Below are 26,030 nucleotides of genomic sequence, written 5' to 3' on the forward strand. Positions count from 1 at the left end.
CACGGTCCACACGTGGTGTTTGTGACCGTGGGTTCTGGTGTCACCTGGGCCAAGGGATGGGCCAAGGGATGGTGCCCAGTTAGGTGCTCAGGCTAGCATGAGCTTGACCCTGGCTGCAAGGCTACTTAGTGGCGGTTTGATAACCCTGAAGGCCGGTGCGTTAGGACAGCTCATCAGCCGATTGATTGCACCTATGGTCGATTCCATCTGTGGCCGATTCCATCTGTGGTCAACTAAGGCATGCCTCCCACAATGAGATAACCCAGTCAGCTTTTAAGGGAGTAGAGACCATTCACGGCTTCTCCAGCCAGCGAGAGCCTCTCCTGCAGAGTCCGTCCAGATCCTTCCTTGGAGCCGCCAGCCTCACAGTCTGCCCTGCACATTCTGGACTCTTCCATCCCCACAGTTGCGTGAGACACTTCATACATCTCACATTTACAGCTCTCTCCTCCTGGTTCTGTTTCTGTAGAGAGCCCTGACTAACACAGTGCTTTAGATATCTGAGCAGTGTTTCTAGTTCCCCTTTGGATCACATTAGTTTAATTTCCCTTTTATCTTAGTAGGATTAATAACAAACACAGAACAATAGTATTTTATTATCTCCTCTGAAGTCATCAGCATTGTCCATTCTGCAGGCCAGAACCACCTCTTGTCCCCCATATCCTGCCTCCTCCCCATTGTGTCTCCATCGCTCCTTTTTTCTTTCTGGGGAGACCATCTGAGTTCATATCTCCACTCTGCCATTTCCCATGAGATGCTGGGCAAAGGTGGACCTTCATTTCCTCATCTGTACAAAGGGGATGACGATAGCATTCCCCCTTAGAGGGTTATTATGGGGCTTAGAAGAATGCATGGCCCATTTTAATGCTTGGTTGTTATCGAAGGAAATGGGGAGTAGAAGGTATTGGGGGATCTTTGAGACCTAACAGGGTTAAAGGAAAGAACTCTACCAATTTAGTTCCCATGGTCCTCACATTTTGTTTCTGGGAATATAAGCTGAGGCACTGTTACTGAGTTACATAAGGCTTCTTTTGTGGGGGTGCAGAACACAACGTACTTTGGTCAGGGAAAATTCACCAGTACCCAAATAAATAATGGGAAGTAATAATAATAATGGGAAGTTGAAGTTCAGCATAAAGTTAGTACAACCTTTCTAGAGGTCAACTTGGAAATATATATTTAAAGCCTTAAAATGCTCATGCTCTTTAATGTAGAAATTCCACCTTGGGGAATTTTTGCCAAGGACAAAACTAAGGATGTGGGAAGGATTGAGCTCCAAGAATGTTCACTGAAGTGATCTTTGAAAAAGCAAAAGTTGGAAATCACCTAACAGTTGGTGAAGCAAATTATAGTGTTTTCAAACAATGAACCACTATGCAGTTATAAAAAAAAGGGCATTTATTAACATAGAAAGATGGTCATGATACATTGATAAGTGGAACTGGCATCAAAGGTGTGAGGGTTTTGGTTTGCCCAAAGCATGTAGGGAGGGGCATGGAGGGTTTGTGCAGCAAGATGTCGTAGTGGTCATCTGTGGGTGGGTTGGCTTGGGAAGAATTTTACTTTTTTTCTTGTTTTTCTGTAATTCTGATTCCCTGGAATAGATATATATTATTTTTTCAATTTTAATGAAACTGTTAAGTGAAAAACAAAAAGGCTCTTAGAGCCCAAATCTTAGTTCTGATTTTTAAAGCTTTAAATACCTTGGCTCTGAGCACACACTGAATGCAGACCTTGGCTTCAGGAGAACCGCGTTCTAGCCTCGGCTGTGTAACTGACCAGTGAATGAGACTTTGTCCAGCCTTCATCTCTGCGTCTGTGAACTGGCTGCAGCAAAGCTATGGGGAGCACATGAGATGAAAGTGGTTCTACGTGCCTTCGGAACTTAGTAACCTAGAGGAGCAATTCACTCGGCCCTGATGAAGAGGAGGATGTGTTACGCCTGAGCAGCCAAGGTGAGACGGTTCTTTCACAGTCCAGTTTGGGCAAAGCTAAGGCTTCCCGGATCCTTCCCAGTGACCAGGTGTCTCGCGAGGGAGGCTCTGCAGGGCACAGCTGTTTAACAGCCTACCGCGGCCTGAGAACTTAGTGAAAGCTCAGATTTCTCATACAAAAAGAATTTGTGTGTGGAAACAGGTTAAGGATCTTCTAGGTACGAGTTAAGCATCCCACTCATACCCGGGCAGATAAACAGTAAGAGGAGAATGCTCATACCACTGGAGCCTCTTACACGTCCTGACACGGAGTCTAATTGCATTACGAAAGATAATTGGCTAATGCCAGGGAAAGCTCTCAGTCAGAACTGGAGATGATGTAATAGCTGCTTCATTTTAAAAACTCTATAAACATACTTTTTTGCATTGAGAATAAGTAAAAAAAATATGTACTTTAAACACAGCTAAAATGCATTGCTGCCGGCTTACAATTTCCCAAAGAGTGTGTTCCATAACTTCCTTGCAGTCTTCATCAGGGTTCTCCAGGTGTCACTCCAGGCCGGCAGCACCCACGCGTCCTGGGCACTCGGGCAGCGCACACGTCCTGCCCGCCCCACAACTCTAATGGAGGTGCCCGACAATCAGTGTTTCAACAACGCCTGCAGTTGGCTCTGATGAGCTTGAGAACCACTGATCTACATTAATCCCCATTTGAACCCCACAAGGTTACTCATACGGTCCCTATTTTATGGTTTAGGCAGCTAAAGCTTAGAAATTTTAAGCAACTGGCCCAAGATCACATACTGACTCTGCTAGATCCAAGACCTGAAATCATGTCTCCCTGCTTCCAAAGCCAGCGAGCACTCCAATATTTATCCTGAAAAATGTATTGCTCTCCTTCCCCATTGTGCTGGTTGGAAAGGATGTATGTCCCTTAGAAAAGCCATGTTTTAATCTAAATCGCATTTCATAAAGGAAGAATAATCCCTATTCAATACTGTATGTTTGAAACTGTAATCAGATCATCTCCCTGGAGATGTGATTTAATCAAGAGTGGTTGTTAAGCTGGATTAGGTGATGACATCTCTCTACCCATTTGGGTGGGTCTTCATGAATCCAGAAGCCAGGAGAGAAAGCTAGCAGATGATGCCGTGCTCTCCATGTGCCCTTCCAGTCAGAACCTGACTGTGTTCGCCATGTGCCTTCTCACTCGAGAGAGGAACCCTGAACTTCATCGGCCTTCTTCAACCAAGGTATCTTTCCCTGGATGCCTTAAATTGGACATTTCTATAGACTTGTTTAATTGGGACATTTTCTCGGCCTTGGAACTGTAAACTAGCAACTTATTAAATTCCCCTTTTAAAAGCCATTCTGTTTCTGGTGTATTGCATTCTGGCAGCTAGCAGACTAGAACACCCCTCTTTTATTCTCTTCTTTAGCCTCTAACCTAAGTAGGGGCATGAATTTTGTTGGATAGAAGAGACTCCAAAATGGCTGGAACACATTTCTGCCCTGACTGCCACTTCACTTCCCCTCTTCCTGCGAGTGCCTGTCGTGTGAGAAGTGCGCTCAGAGCTCCGGGCCGGCCATGGAATGGTGACTCGGGCTCCACACTCCATTGCCAAGCCTTAGCTCTAGTAGCCGACTAAATCACACGGAGCCGGGAGGACGTTTCAGCTTGTGTCGGCGGCGTCAGCACTGCTTCTGAAATCGGGTGGGAGACAGTCTCTTCACCCATGTCCTCCAAGCCATCCCCCAGAGCTCACATATCCCGAGCTTTTCACTGTAATGTAAGAAAAGGCAGAGAGAAGGGAAAGTACACTGAGGTGTGGAGAGAAAATCCAATGCCTTATGCAGACTCAACTTTCCATACTGCTTGTACAGGAAAAGAAACATTTGAAGAAATAGTTCTGGGGAAGTTTCCAAAGGGAGATAAACTACCTTCGCTCAATCTAGAGTTTAAACCTTCCCCCTCTAGTCCTGGGAGGTCAAGGCCCTTCTCCTCTCCTTCCGCTTGGCATCCTTTATCGCATCTGTCTTCCTTGGAATGACAGAGTGAAAAGAAAACTTGGTCTTCTCAAGGAGTCAACAAAATGTTCGCCATGATGTCATCACTAGAATTGCCAGAAGCAGATATCAAAGTTATCTCAAAGATTTCAGTCTGATTTTATTTTGGAGGAGGGATGAGTACAATATTTTACATTGGAAGGTGGCTTCATAGAGGAGGCTGGTCATTTTAAGATGTTTGTTCTTTCAGGTGTGAAAAATGGTAAAAACTTATGTCTAAATGAAAAAGATCCTATTATCCTTTGAAAAAAAAAAACAGCAATTGATTATCTCTCTGTCACATCTCTTTGCAGGAACAGCACAGAATCCTGCTGGCTTTTTGTGGTATAATTTTCTTCTTCTTTCTTAACACAACCCTGATTTCTCTAATCACTTCCTCTGTGAGGGCAGGTGCTTGGCACCTTCCAGTCCTCGGTCCCGGAGGGAAATCGTGATTTCGCATAGCTCTGATGCACACAGGACCACGCAGGGAACACAAAATGTCCAGGGCTCAGGGCTACCCTGCAGAAATTAGGCCAGTGTCCCAGGCAGTGGCTCCCCAGTGGCCCCATGCACATACTGGTTGTGCCAGACATGGGGGACCCTCTCCTTTGCGGTGGTGGGGCTGGGCTTGGGGTACAAGTCTGCAATGAAGCGTTAAGGTGAACTGAGGGTTTGTTGAAAGCTTTTCTCACTACTTTTAAGAAGAAGAGTACAAGAAGAAACACTTTCTTCCTCTAGATGACTTCAGGTTTGCATGTGGTGCCTGGAGATGTCACGGCCACCTGGAAACCATGCGGGGCCCAGCCCAAGAGGATGGGCACCTGTGCCCCGGATGGCGGCGGGGCGGAGCCCCCATCTTATAGTTTACTTTTATGTCTGGCAGTAAATACCCTTTTATTTCAAGGCATTTTAAATTGGATTTTCTGTTAACTTGAAATTGGAAACATCACACTCAAGTCCCCTTTCCTTTAGGTGCTCACTGATGGCATCAATTCTAAGTTACTCTGTGGCTTTAGCCAAAGCCTGTGAATGACATCAGAGGGCAATTAGGGCAGGTCTTAATTCAGCGAGTTGGAAGGCATGATGGGAACCATCCGGGGGCTTTACAGAATCAGTCATACCCCTCCCACGTTCTCGAGGGGCAGGGAGAGAGCCCATTGGAATCCCGGGGTGGGCACTGCTGGGAGGGGCTAGGGAAGGTGTGACAAACCTCCCCAGGTTATTTAGATTTATCTCGATCCTCTTGCCAGCCGCTGAGTATTATACGTTTAATAACTACTAATCATGTAGCTCATGAGGCTCAGAATTGCAACTCTACATGGAGCAAGACCACAAGAAACATTTTGCATGTATGTACATCTAGAAACACATATGCTCAGTGATTAAACAGCATCCTCAGTATTCATACATTTCCATAGACTTGGATGTAACAATCAACTGCTTCCACCGTTTCCTCCCACAGTTTCTGGGATTCTTTAGGAGACTCGCCTGTGTCTTCACCGTGTGATGAAGTTGTTTGCTGTGGCGTCAGCCGCTGTCTCCCAGGCCATGGTGCAGTGTCCACTGTGCCCATGCTGCACTTGGGCCCCGGCGGCTACCGGGGGTCCCCACACTCCATTGCGCCCAGGGCAGTTGATGAACACAGCTCAACGTGTCCTTCCTCCGTGCTGTGCTTTCAGGATTCACCGCCCCTGGGAGTTGGTCCCAGAAAAAACAGTCCAGCGAGGTGGCAGTCTCAGCTCCCATGCACAGCCCCACCCTCACCTGTCTCTGCAGGTGTGCAGAGCTTCACCTGAGAAGCCTCCACGTCCCTCTGACAGAGGGCCCTGGCTGGGGAAAGCCGTGTATCCTCCTCCTTTAGAGCAAGTGCACTTTCAATTATATTGTTTATTTCTAGTATAATACAACAAAATGGGCAGTAGTTGTTTGTCTTGTCCATTACGGATTCCTCAATGTCATTAATATATTCTGAGTAAGAAGTGGGTGAAATCATGTAGACACAGCTGTACCTTTGAAGGAGTCAGGACAGGCTTACTGAAGCTGCGGATGCCTGGGCTGCATGGAGACCACCGGGACAGGAAAGGAACGGTTGGTCGGGGCGGCACGGAGAGGAGGGGCCGGGAGGCACGCAGACCACATGGCAGCCAGGTGCCCTCCTAGAGCTACGGTGTCCAGCACTACACTTGGTTTTCTTGAAACATAAATGTGGCAGCTTTCAGCATAAACCCTTATCTTCGTGATGCTCTGGGGTACGCAGAGGCTAGTGAAGGGGGGGCGTTTGCCAGGAGTCACATCATGAAGCTGCCAGGGTTTATGCATGAGCGAGAAGCTGCCACGTTTATATTTCAAGGAAACCAAATGTTATTCCCCAACACTTGGATGTGGGGCACGGAGTCTCTGGGGTTTCTCTGCAGTGTGGATCTGGGAGTATCGCGCTTCCTGGGTTAGACTGGGGTAGAGTAAATCCGGATTTGATCCCAGTGCATTCTCCATCTCACTGCAGACTGACACCCAAGGTTGAGTTTATGAAGGCGGAGCTCATCGCCGGCCTCTCTTGTCCATCCTTCCCTGTTCTCCAGACCTCAGATCCATCCACAAGCTTGGAGAGGAGGTTGTCACCCCCTCTGACCACAGGATCTGCCATGAGGCCCTACTGTCTGCTAGCCATGGGTGGGTCCAGGGCAGGGGCCACGCGAGGGCTGAGCCACGGGAGAGGTCTTCCTCTTTCTCAGGTCACAGAGAGCTTGCAGCACGTGTGGGTTTTCCCGTGCGGCGGGTCTTTTGCATTTACGTTACTTCCTGACCGCCCGTGAGTTCAGTGAGCATGGGGACCGTGCACTGTTCGCCTTTATTTCACCAACATTTAACAGAGTGCTATGCAAATCAGTGCTCGAAAAAGGTACCGAAATGAATGACATGTATAGAGTTAAGTTTCGCTTTTACCTGTGATGGACCTGGTTCCTCCAAGTATTGGCTGAATTTATTGTCTTTTGTTTGTGATAACAGTTGTAGTTTTATTGTATCTGTGAACTGTCCCAGCTGTAATGCAAAACAAAACCAGGCAGGGTGGTATTTTATTTACCTTCATCCCTCTTCCGACTTCCCTGTCGCCTACAAAGGGCAGTGGAAGGAGGCTGCCCCCGAATGAGCGGTTCTGGCGCTGACGTGAGCCAGGTACAAAAGATGGTAAAAAACTGCCCCACTCTGAGCTCTGTTCCTCTGGAGGATGGACTTGTGAAGCTGTTTCATAGAGTTGTTGTGAAGATTTAAAGGAGGTAACATATGAAAGAAGAGTTGTACGCTGTCATGTGATAAGCGTCTGTCAGTGTCACTTTCCAAATTAAACTTTCCTCCCATGAAAACCCAGAAGGTAACGCGTCCTCTCTAAGCGTGGGGCCACGGAACGACCTCATCTTCTAGGCAGCGCCTGTTAGCAAACTCCACGCTCTGGACTCAGAATTTTATCATTAGATGGTCCCCAAAATACCTTGATTACTTTCTTGTTCCAACAGTTTGGTGAAATGTGAGCATGTGCGCGTGGACGCTGCCGGGAAGAGTGACGGTCCACGCTGAGCGGCCTTGATCCTGGGCCCAGGTGTGACCTACCCCACCCTGCCGGTGTTTCCACTCTCTCCGTGAGGCCCAGGTGTGAGCTATCCCATCCCGCTGGTGTGTTCATTCTCTACATGAGCATCAGATAGGAAAACATGCATGTTCCTTAAGGCTGCAGAAGTTGCAGAATTGTTTCGTGATCACTACCGCTTGCTCTGTAATTAGGAGTGCTTGGGCCACCCTGCCCAGCGCAGGAAGCTTTCAGGAGGTGGTGACAGTAACTCACGGCCGTGTGGCTTTGTGTGGGTGTGTCAGCCCCGGGTGCGCACCTGCGTGCACGCTCCTACCCCCTCCCCCAACGACCCCCGCCCACCCGCGCTATCCCCTCCTGACGGGACAAGGAGTGGACCTGAGGGTGTGTGACTGAGAGGAAGGGAACGTGTGCTGGGAAAGAGAGACTGAGTGGGGACGAAATGCCTTCCCATGTATTCTTAGCTTTCCAATCACTGAAAAAATAAATCACTGTTTTCTCTCATTTAAAAGGAAATCCACTGGAATATAAAGTCATTGCCAGTTAGACACCTTGTTGAGTCCCGGGTTTTAAATGGACTTGGAAAATTCCATGGACTTCGAGTACACTTCTGTGAATGTTTCCTTTTAATGATATACTTTAAGATAATTAAAAACCAATTTAAGTAACTTTCCACGGCCTATGGTTACTGATAAGTATGTTTTATTCATGATGGCAAGCTGCTTTAAAAAAGCTCTGTGTGTAAGTCAAATTCAGATTTTGGGGAAAAGACAGGAATGATAAAGTAAAGGAGAACAGTAATTGGACGTTTGGTTTCTGTCTATTGCTTTGAAAATGGGCCACATCCTGAGAGGAAACTCTGCTTGTGCGCCACAATCGCCAAAAGAAAAGTGAAGATGTTGGTTAAATTCTCGAATAAGCCAGCCCCAAAGAATTTCCTTTGAAGCTGTTTTATGTGCTTCTCTGCTGAAAAACTTTTAAGATAAGTTATAACTCTGCTTTGTGCCTTGAAAATAAATTCAGCCCATTAATTGTATTTATGGGTGAAAGTAGTAAAAGTTCCAGAATGAATACACAGCTGTAACTTACTCAGGGGGACGTGCTACTGCCTGTAAACTCAGCCCCGCCTCCCCTGGTTTATGGCATCCGCCCGTTCCACAGATGAATCCCTGCTTTGTATGCTCTCAGCTCCCCGCTCTGTGTACATTTCCACTGATGCTTATCAAATAGGGTTGTTACTTACTGCGTGTTTTCTTTGCTAATTTTCCAGGAGATTAAATACAGTCCATGTTTTGTAAGGAAGGCCTCAGTGGGTCTCAGATTCGTGTCCATTCGGGTTCAGACACATCGGGCGGAATAACGGGGTGGCGGCCAGGAGTCTCTCTGAGTCAGGAGTTGGGGGGTCTTCCAGAAAACCTCAGGTTGTGGGTGCAGGGACTTGGTCTACGGAGCCGGGTGGGTGCCAGCGGCTGGAGGTCCGGACTGTGCGCCGGCGGGTCTGGCGGCCCTGCTGGGTTCTGGAGGAACCCAGCAGCACAAAGAGAAAGGTCATCCTCATTCGCAAAACCCCTGTGGCATGTTGGGAGCGCAGGCTCTGGGGTCAGAACAGCAGACCTAACGGGGGCGGAAAGCTTCCCCCAGGGAACCTTCTGCCCCCGTAAACCAGACGAGGTGCCCCGAGGCTGCCCCAGGGCTGGCTGCAGCCGGGACATGGCGCTCGGTGCCAGGGACCTTTCACAGGGTGGCCGTCGTCCTGCCCGCCTGGTGCCTGGACGGCAGGCCTGGGTGAGGCCCGTCCAGGTAATGCTGTGTCCAGCGCCGGACCTGGGATGAACGGCTGCCTGGAGAAGGGGCTGCAACCCACACAGCTGTTCCCTAGTGATTGGGAACTAGGTGAGAGTGACTTTGAGGCTGGAATGTCACCTCGCGAGGCTGGGGATGTGGCGTTAATTGGGAGACCCCATTTCTGCCCAGGACCCCTGCAGCCTCAGGAAATGGGGCAACTCCTCTGGGTTCTTTAATGCAAGTGACTTCCCCTTTTATTGGATCTTTACCTGTCGATATGACTATATTTTTGGGTGAAATATTATCGCCTACCCATTGTAACGTCTTTTTTATTCCATTTTTTGGGAAATGTTTGACTATAAGTTATGTGCTATCAAATGCTGCAAATAGTTTTTGAAGAGATGTCACTTGATCACATAAATTATATTTGATCTCCTAAATTTGGATCAATTCTGTCTCCTTTGTCAAAAGTATCCACTTTTTTGATATCTCCTGTCTCACCTGTCTCACCTGTCTCACCTGACCTAGGAGATATGGTAATAAATAAGAACAGGAATGCTTTCACATCCTGAGATGCGATAACAACAACTAAAAAGTGAAATTAAAAGCCACAATAACCCTTTATACATCTTTTTGAAGAAGATAGAGGTTAAAATGATGACATCACCAAAAATAAAGAGCTTTTCAGGTCTTCTCTCTGACTTCCTATTATGCTTAATAATAGGAATGTATTAACAGCATAATAATTAAGATTATTTCCCATGGGGTCATCTTAATCTTTTAGACGTGAGCATGTACATAAAGGTTCATTTCTGTGATTCCTGCCCATTATTAGCACGCAATAACTTTTTCCTAAACTCTTAGGAATCGTTTGTTTCCAACACACACCTTATTTTTAAATACCTAAGATGTTGTCATAAAAATGTGAATAAATTCCAAAGAAAATCTCAATTTAAAAAGCACAGCAGAAGCCATGTACACTTCTCTGATAAAGATGAAATAATAACCATTGTGGGGGCCTGGAACACAGGCCAGGCACATTCAAATACACCAACCACAGCACCACAAGCCCTGCTCCCTTCAAGCTGCTCTCTAATGGTTTAAAACTGGGTGACAATAAAAAAGCATAAAACCTGTGGGAAATGGTCAAAGAGAAATACTGAAAATTTTGAGTCTTAGATGCACTTCTTAGGAAAATATCTTCAACTCCAGACAAATTGTACTAAAATAAATTCAAGGAAAGTAGAAAGAAATGATGAAATATAAAAGTTGAAATTACAGCGATAGAAAACTTTAAAAGAAGGTGTTGAAAACCTAAACTTGGTGCTCTGAAAATAATTATTAAAAGACCTCTTTTTATGAGTTTGATTGAAAAATTAGAGAACATGAGCAAAGACACTATAACTATAGAAAATGAAGCAATTAAAATTTATAAAAGAATATGATGAACAGCTTTATGCAAGAAATTTGAATGGCTAGATGAAATAATTGCATTTAAAGTTAATATTAACTTGAAAAAGCCAAAAAATCAGCATTTGTCTGGATAGATAAATACATAGAAAAACTTGAAATGATGGCCAAAATCTTCTATTATGAGATCCGGTGAAATCAATTTTTCTGTGAAGGTCTAATGAATCTACAAGGACCATGAATTTCTTATATGTGATAAAAGTTTCCAGAAATGAAAAACAAATATGGAAAATTTCCAAAGTCAAACCAATAAGGTTAGAGTTGTCCTGACACCAAAACTTAACTAAATTAACATAGAAGGATACTATGGGTATTGAAATTGTATTTAAAAAAAATTGAATCTATACTTGACTCCTAATTGTACAGTTTGCAAGATCTAAAAGTTAAGTTTCCCTAGTATATTTAAAGTATGATTCAGTTTACAAAAACTTTATGTGCATACCTTTCCAAAATATACCTGATTTACAAACAAGGTTTCTAATAAAAACTAACAAGTGAGGAGGGGTGGTGACAGTGAGCAAGGATTCCAAAGTGCTAGACTGAGCAAGTACATTCCATGAAATTGCAGGAAAGATTAGTTTTTAATCTATAAAAGCCTGATGGAACATAAGCCACAAGCAAGCAAGTTTCTGAAAGAGAAAACAGGATTGGATCTATGGATAAAAATAAATAACATGAAACCGCAGCCAAAAATACATAGGAGAATATTGCTATGGCAGTAGAATAGTTCCTAGGAGCTATAAACCAAGAATAACTGGATATAAAAGCAGGCAGGGGGTGTGGGGTGCGACGGTGGCTCAGCGCAGAGCTCTCGCCTGCTATGCCGGAGGCCCGGGTTCGATTCCCGGTGCCTGTCCGTGCCAAAAAGAGAAAAAAGTAGGCAGGACCGTGGGGCAGTTCTTTTCAGACTAGAGTCTTTGATGCACTTCTTAGGAAAATGAATGAAATATCGCTCCAAGTTTAGAGCGTGTGGACGGCCCCACGTTCCGCCATGGTTGAAGATGGGGTTTGCCGCCCGCAGCAGGCACGCAGCTCCGGAGAGCAGAGGGTGGGACTGGGTGCGGGGGCTCGCGGGCCTGCGGACCCTCTGGAAGCCGATGGTCGCAGTTCTGGCCGGACCTGCCTGGAGCCCCTCCGGAGAGCGGGATGCGCTAAAACACTTGCACAGACGAGAAGTATTTATCCATCACAAAATCACTGCTTACTTGTGCAAAACTGCCAGTGGGAAGGAGGGAATCAAATCCAGCCAAAGGAGAACGAATATCCAAGGAAACGAAGTTAATACAACAAAGCAGAGTTTACAATAAACACACACATTTTGTCAGAAAGAATCTTTTTCATTAAACAGACAAAATGAAACCTTTAAAATAATATTCAAAATGAATGGATGACCTTGTAACAGTAGGAGCAGTGAAAACATAAAGCAGTGAGAGATGCAGCTAGAAGCTATGCCCAGTAATGGGCTGAAGATGAATCAGGTTCTAACCAAGGAAACACCTCTGCTTTAGTTTCCTTATTGCCAACGCAAAGAGCATGCAAGGGGTTGGCTCAAACAGCGGAAATTTGTCAGTTCACAGTTTTCAGTCTAGAAGTCCAAATAAAGGTGTCGTGGGGGTGCTGCTTTCTTCCCAAAGGCTGGGGTTCCGGCTGGCTCCCCATTTTGTGGCAGTGCACATGGCAGCCCCTCCTGGCCTCTCCATTCTCTTCCGGGTTCCGCTGGCTGTTGGCCTCTCTCTGCCCACCCTGGCTACTCCCCTACCTGTGACCTTCCCCGGAAGACCTGGTGTTAGGATGAAGACCCATCCTGGGCCGTGCCTTAGCTGAAGTAACTTTATCCACAGGTCCCATCTACAAGAATCCCACTCACAGGAGTGGGTAAGTTTAAGGACATGTTTGTTTGTTTGTTTCTAGGGCACATGACTCCAAACCAGCACATCCTCAGTACCAGGGCCAGGGATTTCAGACCGCCGCCTTGCTGGGTCCCACCTGTGCCAACAGCCTCCTTATGTGTCTTCCCTCCCAACCTCGTCTCAGCAGGAATCTTGCTTTATACACTGTTCTATCATAAATATGGAGTGTGCATGGGGGCAGTTGGCATAAAACTTTGGGTTCGATGTTTGTGAGCATACAATTGTGGACTTCCTGGAAAGAATGGTGAGTCAAGCATTGACTCATGGGGCTTTTTTCTTTGGGGAGTGGGTAAATGGAGTGTAGGACTAAGAAAAAGGTAGGCATGGGATATCTGGTGCCAGTGGGGCAAATGATGACAGAAATGGCTAAATGTCACTAAACATTTGCATTTTTTTCTTTTTTTTAAGAAAAGTTTTGTTTTAGAATTGTTATTTACAAACACTGCCCCCACCAAGCAGAAACTCCCCCTCCTCCCCTCCCCTCATCCCCAGAAACCTCTAATCTTTCTGTCTTACATGCTGTTTCATGTAAGTGACATCATACCATATTTGTCCTTATGTGCCCTCCTTTTTTCACTCAGCAAATTGTTTTCAAGTTTCATCCAACTTGCGGCAGTTCTCAAACCCTCATTCCTTCTTATGGTCAAATAATAGTCCGTTGTGTCTGTGCACACATTTTGTTTATTCTGCATCTGTTGGTAGACACTTGGTGGTTTCCATGTTTTGGGCTATCGTGAACACTGCTGTTATGAACACTGGTGTGCAGGTATCTGGCTGGCCCTGTTTGCAGTTTCTTTGGTCCCTAGGAGTGGACGTGCTGGGACATATGGTAAGATTATATCTCACTTTTTGAGGAACAACCGTACTGCTTTTCAGACGGGCTATACCAGTTTACATTGCCACGATGCACGAGAGTCCCAACTTCTCAGTATCCTCTCCTACACTTATTATTTTCTGTTTTTCAAATATGAGCCATGCTATGGGTGTGTGGTTTTGCTTTGCATTTCCTTAATGGCCAATGATGTTGAGCATCTTTTCATATGTGTGTTGATCATTTGCATGTCCTCTTTGGGAAAACATCCGTTCAGACCCTTTGCCTATTTTTTAATTGGATAGTTTGTCTTTTTGGTCCTGCATTGTAAAATCTCTTTATTTATTCTAGATAAGCCCTTATCAGACATATTGTTGGCAACTATTTATTCCCATTATGTAGGTTGTTTTTTCACTTTCTTGATAATGTCCTTTGATGCACAAAAAATGTAATTGTTATGAAGTCAAATTTATCTACTGAGTCTTTGGTTGTCATGCTTCTGATGTGATCTAAGAATCCGTTGCTGAATTCCAGGTCATGAGGATTTGCTCCTCTCTTCTCTTCTAAGAGTATTATGGTTTTATCTCTTATATTTAGATACATAATCCATCCATTCATAATTTCTTTCTTGTATATGGTGTGAAGTAGGGGTCCAACTTCATTCTTTTGCAGTTAGATATCTAGTTTTCCCAACATATATGGTGAAGACACTATTTTCTCCTCATTATATAGACACTTAGCACCCTTGTGGAAAGTCAACTGGTCATAGATGTGAAATTCTGGAATTTCAGTTCTGTCCATTGATCTACATGTTTATCCTTATGGCAGTACCACGCTGTTTTGTATACATTTTGAAATCAGGAAATTTGAGTCCTCCACCTTTGTTCTTCTTTTGCAAAATTATTTTGCCTATTCTGGAATCCTTGGAGTTCCACATGGACATGATAATTGGCTATTCCGGTGCTGGGAAGAGAGAGAGAGAGGAAGAGAGGGAGAGAGAAGGAAGGAAGGAAGGAAAGAAAGAAAGAAAAAGAAAAAGCTGCTGGAATTTTGACTGGGATTGCATTAAATCTGTAGATGACTTTGGGTAGTGTTGACCTCTAGCAATATTGAGTTTTTCAATCCATGAAAATGGGTGGAGTGTCATTTACTTAGATCCTCTTTTACTTCTTCATGTAATGTTTTGTAGTTTTCAATGGGTTTTGTTTTTTCACTTTCTTCGTTAACATTTTTCCTATATGTTTTAGTTTTTCTTAGATGCTATTGTAAATGGAATTGCTTCCTTATTTCTTTTCAGATTGTTCATTGCTAATATATAGAAACACAATGGACTTTTTTGCAGTGATCTTATACTCCGTCACATTTCTGAATGTAGTAGGTTCCTTGTGAATTCCTTTGGATTTTCTATGTAAAAGATCCTGTCATTTTCAAATAGAAGTATTTTTACTTTTTTCATTCCAATTTGGATGCCTTTTATTTCTCTTTCTTGCCTAATTGCTCTGGCTAGAACATCTAGTACAATATTGAAAAGCATTGGTAAAAGCTGGCATGCTTGTCGCGTTTCTGATCTTAGGGGAAAAGCTTTCAGTCTTTCATCATTGACTATGATGTGATCTGTGGGTTTTTCATAAACGGCCTTTATCATTTGTGGAATTTCCCATATATCCCTAGTTTTCTGGGTGCTATAATTATGAAATTGGTCAAATGATTTTTTTTTGTTCTATTTATGTAGTCTGTTACATTGATTTATTTTCTTATATTGCACTCCCATTGCATTTCTGGGACAGGAGTCACTTGGTCATGGTGTATAATCTTTTCATGTGTTATTAGATTCGGTTTGCTAGTATTCTGTTAAGGATTTTTGCATCTATATTCGTAAGGGAAATTGGTCTATAGTTTTCTTGTGTTCTCTTTACTCGGCTTTGGTAGCTGGCCTCATAGAATGAACTGGGAAGTGTTTCCTTGTCTTGAATTCTTTGGAAGAGTTTGAGAAGGATGGTGTTGATTCTTTAAATGCCTGGTGGAATTCATCAGCAAGGCTTCTGGTCCTAGACTTTTTTTTGGTAGATGATTTTGATTATCGACACAATATCTGTATTTGTTATGATACACTGAGGATTTCTTTTTCTTCTTGAATAAGTTTAGGCAATTTGTGAATTTCTAGGAATTTATACATTTCACCTATATTGTCTAATTTGTTAGTGTACAATTGTTCATGATATTATAATCACCATTTTCACTTCTGATTTTAGTCTTTTACATTTTTGCCACACTAGACAAAGGTTTGTCAATTTTATGGACTTTTTTTCAGAAAGGAAGTTTTAGCGTTGTTCATTCTCCCAACTGTTTTTCTATTTCATTTATGTCCGTTCTAATTTTAATTATGTTCAGCATACACTTCTTAGTCCAGAATAAAGAGGTTTTTTTGGGAAAAGGAATGTCCTCTAGCCCAGGAAGTCCTTCCTTCCTTTCTTTTCTCTAAATGGAGTCATGTGGTGGTTTGCACTTTGGAATGAGAGCAGAGGTGATGCATTTCTTCCTGGTAAAGCTCGACACATTTCAGAGGATGCCTCTGCATGCCGCATGGCTAGGGGAACATATGTATTGTATTTAACATTTAGATTTTCATCTAACCTGCGTAAATAAAAAGTTTTTAGAAAGTTGTACATATGTGTGTGTATAAAATGATGCTTGCTGAACTTAATTAGTGGTTACTACCACCTGTGGGGGTGGGGTAAATGTGCTGAGGTTTTATTCTGCATATTTCTTGATTGCTCAAATTTTTACATGGAAAAAGTCTTTATAAATTACTTATATAGTTTTTTAAAAAGAACAGAAAATATATTGTATAAGGCCTTATGCTACATAATTCCTGTATTTTTATATGCTTTACTAAAAATTTACAGTTGTTCAACTATTCCCAGCTATGGTCTGGGAATCTGGGAGTTGTGCTGGCTTAAAGCTCGGCAACTTATTACTGGCCAGGCCTTCTGCCAGCATCCCACTAGCACAGCCTGTGAGAATCTCTCTGTAGAAGTGTATCTACAGTTCTCCTCTCCTGAGACTCTTACTAGGAAATGTAGACATTCACATGGGGATACATGATAAATATAATATTACGCAGCTACTTCCCGATAATGCTTTTGCTACCACAGGGAAGACTTAGAGCCTGATTTGAACGTGTGGGTCTTCTTTTCCACCAGTGCGCAGCAGAGAAAGATGACAGCATGCTCACATGCAATAACTCTTTATGGCATAAGCAGTCTGTCACATGGGATTGGAATCACTTTGCATGGCAGGGTTTTGCTCCTTTAGTGTCAGTCACAGAGCAGGTCAGACTTCCATCTAATGGGGAGAATCCACCATTGTCTCAGCCACCTCCTTCCTCTGCTCAGAAGTGCCCCTTCATCCATCAGCCATTAAGTCTCCTTATCTTCTTGAGGGACGGTTTTGTTAAACAACATGCCTGAGGCCACAGCAGCATCACCTTAAAGCTGAGACAGAAACACCAACTCCTAGCTTAGTACTTGTATCAACACGTCTTGCTTCCTTAAAGGAAAGCTTTTCCTAGTGAATGTATGCTGAGCCCTGCAATTCTCAAGGCACTTCTCACTGCCTGTTTTATAAGCAGGACTATTGAGGGTTAAGAGATTCTCTCCATCCAAGGAGTCCAAAAGCACTGGGCACCAAACTTTGGGTACTGAACTTAAGGGTGGTACTTATAAGTGCTGTTCACAATATCCCAGTTTTCTGCTGTCCAAGCCTGAGCTAGGGCCATGCGGCCGTTGGGGCTGGTGTGGACACGTAGTGAGTTTTGCGTTGGGCATGTGAAGGGACAATGTGTGGCACTTCCAGGGAGCTGCTCTGAAAGCCAGGGGCATTTGACTAGCATCTCCCTCCCTCAGAGCCATGGGTACCGTTCCCAGCAGCGGCTGCCCCGTGGGCCCCAGTCCTAAGGTGAGAGTCACCGGGAAACGCCCACCCACCTCCACTGCCGCCAATGAAATCTGGAGATCATTTGAAATTGCACATACTGCAGCCAGGCATAGCTAACATTTCCCTAGTAACATGAATAATAGTTTCCCTGGTCTAACTCACAAATTTCAAACGCCCCTGGCCTTCTGAGTGGCTCCCTGGAAGTGACCCACGTCGTAATTAGATCATCTCCCTGGAGATGTGACTTAGAGAGTCAAATCTTGGTGTGATCTTGATGTGACCTTGATGTGATCTTGGTGTGATCTTGGTGTGATCTTGATGTGACCTTGATGTGATTTGCTGTAACCTTGAGTGATCAAGAGTAGTTGTTAAACTGGATTAGGTGGAGACCTGTCTCTGCCCATTCAGGTGGGTCTGGATTTGTTTACTGGAAACCTATAAAACAGGAAACATTTTAGAGAATAGGAGAGATTCAGAGAGAGCAGAGAATGACACAGCCATGATAAGCAGAGAGTCCACCAGCCAGCGACCTTTGGAGATGAAGAAGGAAAACGCCTCCTAGGGAGCTTCATGAAACAGGAAGCCAGGAGAAGAAGCTAGCAGATAACGCCGTGTTTACCAGGTCCCCTTCCAGAATGACAGAGAAATTCTGTGTTTGCCATGTGCCTTTCCACTTGAGAGAGAAACTCTGAACTTCATCGGCCTTCTTGAACCAAGGTATCTTTCCCTGGATGCCTTAGATTGGACATTTCTATAGACTTGATTTAATTGGAACATTTTCTTGGCCTTAGAACTGTAAACTAGCAACTTATTAAATTCTTTTTTTTAAAAGCTATTCTGTTTTTCATGTATTGCATTCCTGCAGCTAGCAAATTAGAACATGCAGCCAGCAAGAGCTGGCAACTGTGACCAGAAGAGAGACACGGGCAGCAACTGGAGAGGGAAGTGGTGCCATGATGTTTAATGAAAGAAATTAGTGCAGGAGAAACAAGCCTGTCTGTCTGTCTGGGGCTAACCCAGAGCAGGGAGGATTGATGTGAAATGAACGGGCACTCTAGTTAGGTGGTAGAATTCTGTTTAGGTTCCAGCACAACAAATAACAGTTGTGCTGGTTTGAAATGATGTACGGACCCTAGAAAAGCCATGTTTTAATCAAAATCCCATTTCATAAAGGCAGAATAATCCCTATTCAATACTGTATATTTTAAACTAATCAGATCATCTCCCTGGAGATGCGATTTAATTAAGAGTGGTTGTTAAGCTGGATTAGGTGGGGCATATCTCCACCCACTTGGGTAGGTCTTGATTAGTTTACTGGAACCCTATAAAAGAGAACAAGAAAGCAAGCCAGGAGATTCTGAGAGAGCAGAGAATGACATAGCTACGAGAAGCAGAGAGTCCAGCGACCTTTAGAGATAAAGAAGGAAAATGCCTCCCAGGGAGCTTCATGAGACAGGAAGCCAGGAGAGAAAGCTAGCAGATGATGCCATGTTTGCCATGTGCCTTTCCAGATAAGAGCGAAACCCTGACTGTGTTTGCCATGTGGCTTCTCACTTGAGAGAGAAACCCTGAACTTCATCGGCCTTCTTGAACCAAGGTATCTTTCCCTGGATACCCTTGATTGGACATTTCTATAGATTTGTTTTAATTGGAACATTTTCTTGGCCTTAGACCTGTAAACTAGCAATTTATTAAATTCCCCTTTTTAAAAGCCATTCTGTTTCTGGTATATTGCATTCCAGCAGCTCGCAAACTAGAATAATAGTCAATAGAAATATTTTCAAATGCCAGAGAATTGAATCTGTTGGCTGTTACCACGTATTTTGTTGGTGATGACCAAGGTAGCACTGAGTCAATCACTGATTCACGTAAGTACCACATTCTTGTACAGGAATAGTGTCTCAGTCAGCGCAGCTCACACTTCTAGTGAATACTGCACAATCTTGCACATGCAAGGAGAACTCCTCCTTAAGCGTGTTCTGTGTAGTAACTTATATTTACTCTCTGAGTCATGATTAATGAAGGCTTGTCCAATTGTCAGATCTGAAAGCCATGTTTGTTTGGGCTGGAGGCCCCAAAACTTTTTTAGATAGAGTTTAGACAGATTTAGATAGAGTTTGTATGGCATGGTGATCTGTTAACACGATGATTCTCTTTTTATTTCATTTTATGAGTAAGCCTTTGTACGGTTTGCTATTCGCACCATCAAAACCATGTTTCCTTTCTTATGGTATTGCATCTTAATCTAATTTGTAAATCTTACAGTGGCTATTGTTCAGAAATAATAAACCATTCACTCTCACCAGAGTCAGAGCCTAACCCCACCTGTACTAAGGCTGGGGGGCCAGGTCAGGTGGACGCCAAGCAGACAAGGCTGGAGAAGCACTGAATGCTGGAGAAGCCCCGAATGCTGGAGAAGCTGCCATCACTCTTCATATGAGAGAAAATTCCATTTTTAGCAGAGATTAGATAAGCTGCAAGAAAAGCATACTTGGGAAAGCAGTTTGGCTGTTTCTCAAGAAGTTAAACATAGGGCCCTTATGACCTGACAATCCTATTTCTAAGAATAAACTCAAAAGGACTGAAACAGGAACTCAAACAGATGCGTGTACACCAATATATGGGTCACAATAGCCAAAAGGTGTCCACCAGCAGAAGGAGGGGTACACAACCTGGTACGTGCGTTCAACACAATACTGTTCAGCCCTACGAAGGAAAGCAGCCCTGACTGATGCTCACCTGGCTGGGGTCCTCACGATGACTGAAATAAGCCGGACACGGAGAACAAATATTGTAGGTTTCCATTCATAGGAACTGTCTGTAATAAGCAAATTCCTAGAGTCAGAAAGTAGATTAGAGCCCAAGCGGCCTGGGGGAGGGAAGGTGGGGAGTGTCTGCCTGAGCTGTTAACAGTTTAGGAGGTGGGCGTTGGCGCGTGCACACAACCGTGAGAGTATTATCCACGCGCTGAGCTTTAGATGCACTTCAAGATGGTTCCAGTGCGAAATTTCGTGCCATATATGTTACCACAACGTGATTTTTCTAGAAAAGGGGTGGCTCACGTAAGCCCGCCGTCCAACCAGGACCAGTCCACACAGGAGACGGGCCCAGCAGCCCCAGGTTCGGATGTCAGCTCCCCGGACAGGCCCGGCAATGCCGGAACAGCAGCGTGAACGCGAAACCCTCAGCCCCGAGCGTGGCGCACGGTAAGGCGCCGCCAGTATTAGCTCTGAAACAAAACAAAAAGCAAAACAAAAAAAACAGCCACGCTTGGCCTTGCCTAGAAAAGCAGAAATTGTGAACAACTGAGAACAAATGGGACTTGTAGCAAGCACATCCCACAGAGTCAAGATTTCAGGAAACACCAGAAATGACCATTAGTATAAGCCGCCCATGGACGCTGCAACTTCGGTACAGTTTTCCCCACCAGGCCGGGCCCCGCTGTTGACTGCACGTTATTTCCGTTACACACAAGGCTGTGAGTGTTAGTTTTCGTGCACATTTGTGTTGCCATCTCATAACTTCTTTAGCATATGTTCCTATGAGTGGGATTTCTGTTTCAATAGTAGGACAATATTAAAGGTTCGATGTATAGTTTCATGAAAAGTTGGTTTCATGAAAAATGTTCCAATGTATTTTTTCATAGTAGTTTTTAAGACCATTGTTCTCAAATTAACAATTTCAGCAACATGTATCTTTTGTGAAATCATTCTCATTTTGGCAAAAGTTAATAGATTCTTTTGATTTGTATTTTTTTAATTATTTGTGTAATGGATCAATTTTATATGCTTTTGGTATATGTGTTTCTTCTTCAAATGCCTTGTGTGTCTTTTGCTTTCTTTTAATGTTATTTTGCCATTTTCCAGTGATGTGTTTGTGTTTTTATGATTAAGTCATCTGTGCTATTAATACTTCTAAAATGTCAATATAACATATTTGGCTAAGGGTTATCCCTATATGTCAATGTTCTTCTTTTACTTTATTTATGGTAGTTCTGTAAATGAATTTATTTTCGTAGATTTTTTTAAGATTACAAAAATAACACATGAGCCCCTAACAAGTCAAATAATACAGAACACTCCAGCTTCTCCCCAGACACCAATCCAGGAGGTAAGTAATAGTACCAGCTTGATTAATATTTGACAGTTATCTCTGTTTACAGAGACATATAAACACATATATATTTGTCTCTGTTCTTAAATGGTATCATAATCATAAATGTAATCCATGCTTATTTTAGTTACAGAGCACTACGCTAAGAAATAACCATCGTTAAAATGTGCTGTATTTTCTTTCGTTTGTCAGTAGCTTTTCATGTCTTAGAAATGTCTAACAATAGCAGACTAATAGGAAAAATTATAGTACATCGTTAAAATTTAATACTGTAAAGCCCTTAAAAATAATGATGCAGGTGTTTCTGCTTTAATTACATGCAACACAACTTTAATGGCTATGTTATGTAGTGCTATAGATATATATATGTCTTAATGAATCCCCTACTGTGGGGTATTTCATGTTGATCCTAGAATAATGCAAAGTAGCAAAGACAGTGGGAGCATTTGCATCTTGCTTCTGCTTCTAATGGGAAGACTCTAGACCTTCATTGTTCAGTTGCTGTTGACCAGTGGTTTGAGAAGGTCTCTATGACGGACCATGATTACTTCTCACTTCTACTCTCCTAAGTTTTGACACCTTGTTTGTTAAAAAAAAAGGTTTTTTTGCAGGATTTTTAAAACATTGTTTTTGTATCTGCTCAACTGGTTAAATGCTTTATTTTTAAAAAATGATCTATTACTAATAGATTTTCCAATTTCATACCTACTTGTATTTAAAAGCCTTATTAAGTTTAAATTCCGCTACCATGGCACACCATCTGAAGAATATAGAGTCCCGTTAAGTACCATTTGTGATGGGGAAAATCTAGCTATCAGGATAAAACAGTGAGTACAGACACTAGAATTCATGTTTACTGTGAACTGGGGAGACGGGACTGAACTCTGTTTGGGGTCTCCCTTTCTGCACTGTGGTCCAAAAGAAGAGACCTAGAGCTCCTCCTTTTTTTCCTCTCTCAGGGGATGAAGGCCCTTCCTTGCAAGTTGTCCAATATTAGATATTTCCTACTGTTCTAGTTTCAAAGCTGCTGGAATAAAATATACCAGAAAAGAGGAATTTATTAAGTTGCAAGTTTACTCTTCCTAAGGCCATGAAAATGCCCAAATTAAGGCAAGCCTATAAAAATGTTCAATTTAAGACATATAAGGAAAGATACCTTGGTTCAAGAAGGCCAATGTAGTTCAGAGTTTCTTTCTTAGCTGGGAGGACACATAGTGACATCTGCTAGCTTTCTCTCTAGGCTTCTTGTTTCATGAAGCTCCCCTGGGTTCATTTTCCTTCTTCATCTCCAAAGGTCTCTGGCTGTGTGGGCTCAGTTGGTTCTGAGGCTTTTTCCGAAGTGGTTTCCTCTTAAAGGGCTCAAGTAAGCAACCCCACCTTGAATGGGTGGAGACACATCTCCATGGAAACCGTCTAATCAAAAGTTACCACCCATGATTAGGTGGGTCACATCTCCATGGAAATAATAAAAAGCTCCCATCCAGCAATACTGAAAGAGGATTAAAGAACATGGCTTTTCTGGGGCACATAATAGCTTCAACCCAGCACACCTACCTTTTGTCTGAATTTTTACTTGTTTATGATGGGAAAGCAAGTTTGTTCCAATTACTGCATTGTGGCCAGAAGTAGAAATCTAACAGATGAAATCTTAGAGCAAAACACAAAGAGTCAGATGGCTCAATACAAATATTTGCTCCTTTTTGATGGATAGCTACTCAATTTGAAACTACAGTGAGGAAACCTGAGTGCATATTCTACATAAGAGGAGAAGCATCATCATGGTTCTATATTGATCATTTTACCACTTCAGTCAGAAATGAGCTTTAAAAGTAGGCTATTAGCTGGTTGGGGCATAAAGGAACAATCAGCATTAATTATAAAATGAAATAATCTTTTGGGTATTCACCAATATTTAAGTCAAGATTAAGCCAGCTGTTAGAGTGGCTTTAGGTAGTTATGTTTCAGCTCACTCACTCTGGGTTGGTTTTGCTTTTAATATCTCATCTTCCAGAGGCATGACATTGAGGTTTTCCCATAGTTGAGAATAACCAATGACAATACAAAGCAAAGCAAAACAAAACAAAAAGCCAAAAATCATTTAGGCTTTGTAAAACAAACAAAAAGCTGTGAGGGGGAAGTTCTTTTCCATGTTAAGAATGACCGCGTCTTTTCGAGAGCCTGAACGGACCCTTCCTGGCAGGCCTGTCCTACAGGACGGACTCACCTCCGCGGGTGCCTGACCCATGACTCAGGCTTCTTGGAAGCTAGTTAAATCCTCAGCGGACGGTTAACCAGCCCCAGCCAGCGTTACCTGAGAAGCCCTGCACGCAGAGCCTCTAACAAAAATGTTCGTTCACCCTCTTGGCATTTAAAGTCATCCCCATCTTAATTTAGATGCTGGGAACAGGGATCTGAGGACCACCTTGCCTTACCTGCCTCCCAAAAGGCTGTCGCTAGATTTGACTTCCCGCCTCCTGCTTGGTATTTTCACAAAGCCTGGTCGGAAGGGGCCCTTTGTTCGTTATAATCGCATAGTTGAGGTTATGCATTGCTTAGTGCACGTCTACATACAAGGTTTCATCTTACACACGCCTGCTTGAGTTTTGCTCCAGGAAGTAGCGCAGATGGCAGAGACAACGTGTGCACTTCTGTTTGTCACACAATGAGAAGAATGCGGCGCCACATGTCCTGCTTTGTGTTTTAGCTGGCAGAAAACCTGGAGCTCAACGCCATGCCTGGCTGTCGTTGTCACCTGCAGCAAGGAATAATATCCACTTGCCTCTGGCTTCATTTGTATCTTTTAATCCTAATTGTTCCGTTTTATATTATGTTTAAGTTGTAAGGCAGTTTAATGCTTTTGGAAGAAGAGGAGATAGAATCCTAAACTAAAACGCGGATGTGAGGACAGACTGGTGTGTGAGGTGTGTGCTCTGGGTGGGTCACCGGCTCACAACAGGAAACAGTGAAAGAGAGAAAGCATTTCTGGGAGGAAAATGCCGCAATAGAAGTGTCCCGTTTAGCACGAACGGTAAGACTGTTAAGACCTTAGCAGGGACCTTGGAATTTGGCCACTTGACTGGATCAGTGAATCAATGAAAAAGGTAACCAGATTTCTGGGGCCTGAGAAACTAGGTGTTGGGAAGTAAAGCTCAGAGAAATAGATTGCCTATTTAATTAAGCTGAAACACCAAAGGTGCAAGACACAACAGATGAGAAACAGGGTAGCTGGGTCATTTGCAAACCTGAGCTCTGATTTAGAACTGCAGAGAAACCTATACTTTTACTACAATTTCTCATTATCCTGTGCTAAGCGTGCTGTGTGCTGTGACCTAAAAGCATTTGTTCTCTTCTAACTTAATTTGCTTTTATTTTTATATATAGGTGATTAAGAAAATATATCTGTTGTTCTTTGGGGACTTCTCACATGCTTCGTATAATTAAGTAATTTTCCGAGAGAAAGTAATTTGGCTGAATGTCTTGCCTTTTTCTGTCTATGACTAGTTTCTGGCGTGTAAATGCATTTGTCATCCTTTGAGTAGAGCTGAGAGGGCAGCAGCAGGCAAGTCCCAAAAATGTCTGTGGCTTTGAGAGTCCCGTGAAAGAACAGCCCACATGTGCCACGCTTTCCAGCACCCAGCACCCCACGCGTGGCTGCGGCAATGCTGAGCACCGACTCAGTGAGTCCGTGTCAGGAACTGTGACTCCGGGAACCACTGGGGTCCGAAGTAGCCGCAGCTCAGGGCCCGGAGGGGTTCACAACCCTTATTGCTTAAATGCGCTGATGACGGATCTTTTAAGAAAGAAAGCTACTTTTGTGATTGTGTTCTTGCTTCAGACTCAGAAGTGAGGCTTCTCACCTCCGATGCCCGCACAGGATTCCTTAAGAAGCGACAGACACGCACCCTTGGGGATGACGGGCTATGCCTTTAACCAGGAAGCAGACGGGTAGTGTCCAGACACGGGGAGCCAGGACTCTAGCGTCGGATCTGCCCCCCTCTTGGCCAAGTCCTGCAGGCAGGTCCCTTCAGCCGTCTGGGCTCAGGGCGCTCGTGGGCCTGACCCAGGAGGTGGCTTTCCCCACGTACCACGGACTCCCGAGCTTTGAGAGGCCACTCCGAGGCCAGGTCTGTGCACCCCAGATACTCACCTGCAGGACCCTCCAGTTCTTTGTTGAAACAAGACCCCATCTGTTATGGGTCATTTTTATTTTTTGGAGTCTTAGGCCAGTGCTGGCCCCCGTGTTGTGGTTGTTCTAGGAAACCTCGAGTGCTTTAGGTGACGACTCGGTAGTCCGAGCCTCCCATTCTGAGCCAGCTTGTTTCTCGTGGGTTCATAACTTAGTTTGCTGACACAAGTGGCCTGCATAACAACATCGCCACACATTCATTTATGAGATCACCATGTCTGCCAGCTGGGATCAACTAAGAGAGCGAGGCTGC

At 43.8% G+C, this 26,030-nt stretch overlaps 2 long non-coding RNA genes across 4 annotated transcripts in view; one reads left to right on the forward strand and one right to left on the reverse strand.

The window, feature by feature from the left end:
- Positions 1-1,384: 1,384 nt before the first annotated feature.
- LOC143657694 (uncharacterized) lies at positions 1,385-24,191 on the reverse strand. Its single transcript, XR_013162951.1, has 3 exons — positions 24,024-24,191; positions 1,704-1,838; positions 1,385-1,595 (listed from the first exon to the last, which is right to left on the reverse strand). It is a non-coding gene; the product is annotated as an uncharacterized LOC143657694 (long non-coding RNA).
- The window catches only part of LOC143657695 (uncharacterized), a 31,019-nt gene continuing 25,428 nt past the window's right edge, over positions 20,440-26,030 (forward strand). For 2 of the 3 annotated variants that reach the window (XR_013162952.1, XR_013162954.1), the window contains exon 1: positions 23,520-24,692. This is a non-coding gene — a long non-coding RNA (uncharacterized LOC143657695). Of the gene's footprint in view, positions 20,685-23,519; positions 24,693-26,030 lie in introns of those variants that run through there. The other variant, XR_013162953.1, reaches the window with a different exon arrangement.

Source organism: Tamandua tetradactyla, chromosome 15 (genome assembly GCF_023851605.1).
Source record: "Tamandua tetradactyla isolate mTamTet1 chromosome 15, mTamTet1.pri, whole genome shotgun sequence".
NCBI classification, from domain to species: Eukaryota; Metazoa; Chordata; class Mammalia; order Pilosa; family Myrmecophagidae; genus Tamandua; species Tamandua tetradactyla.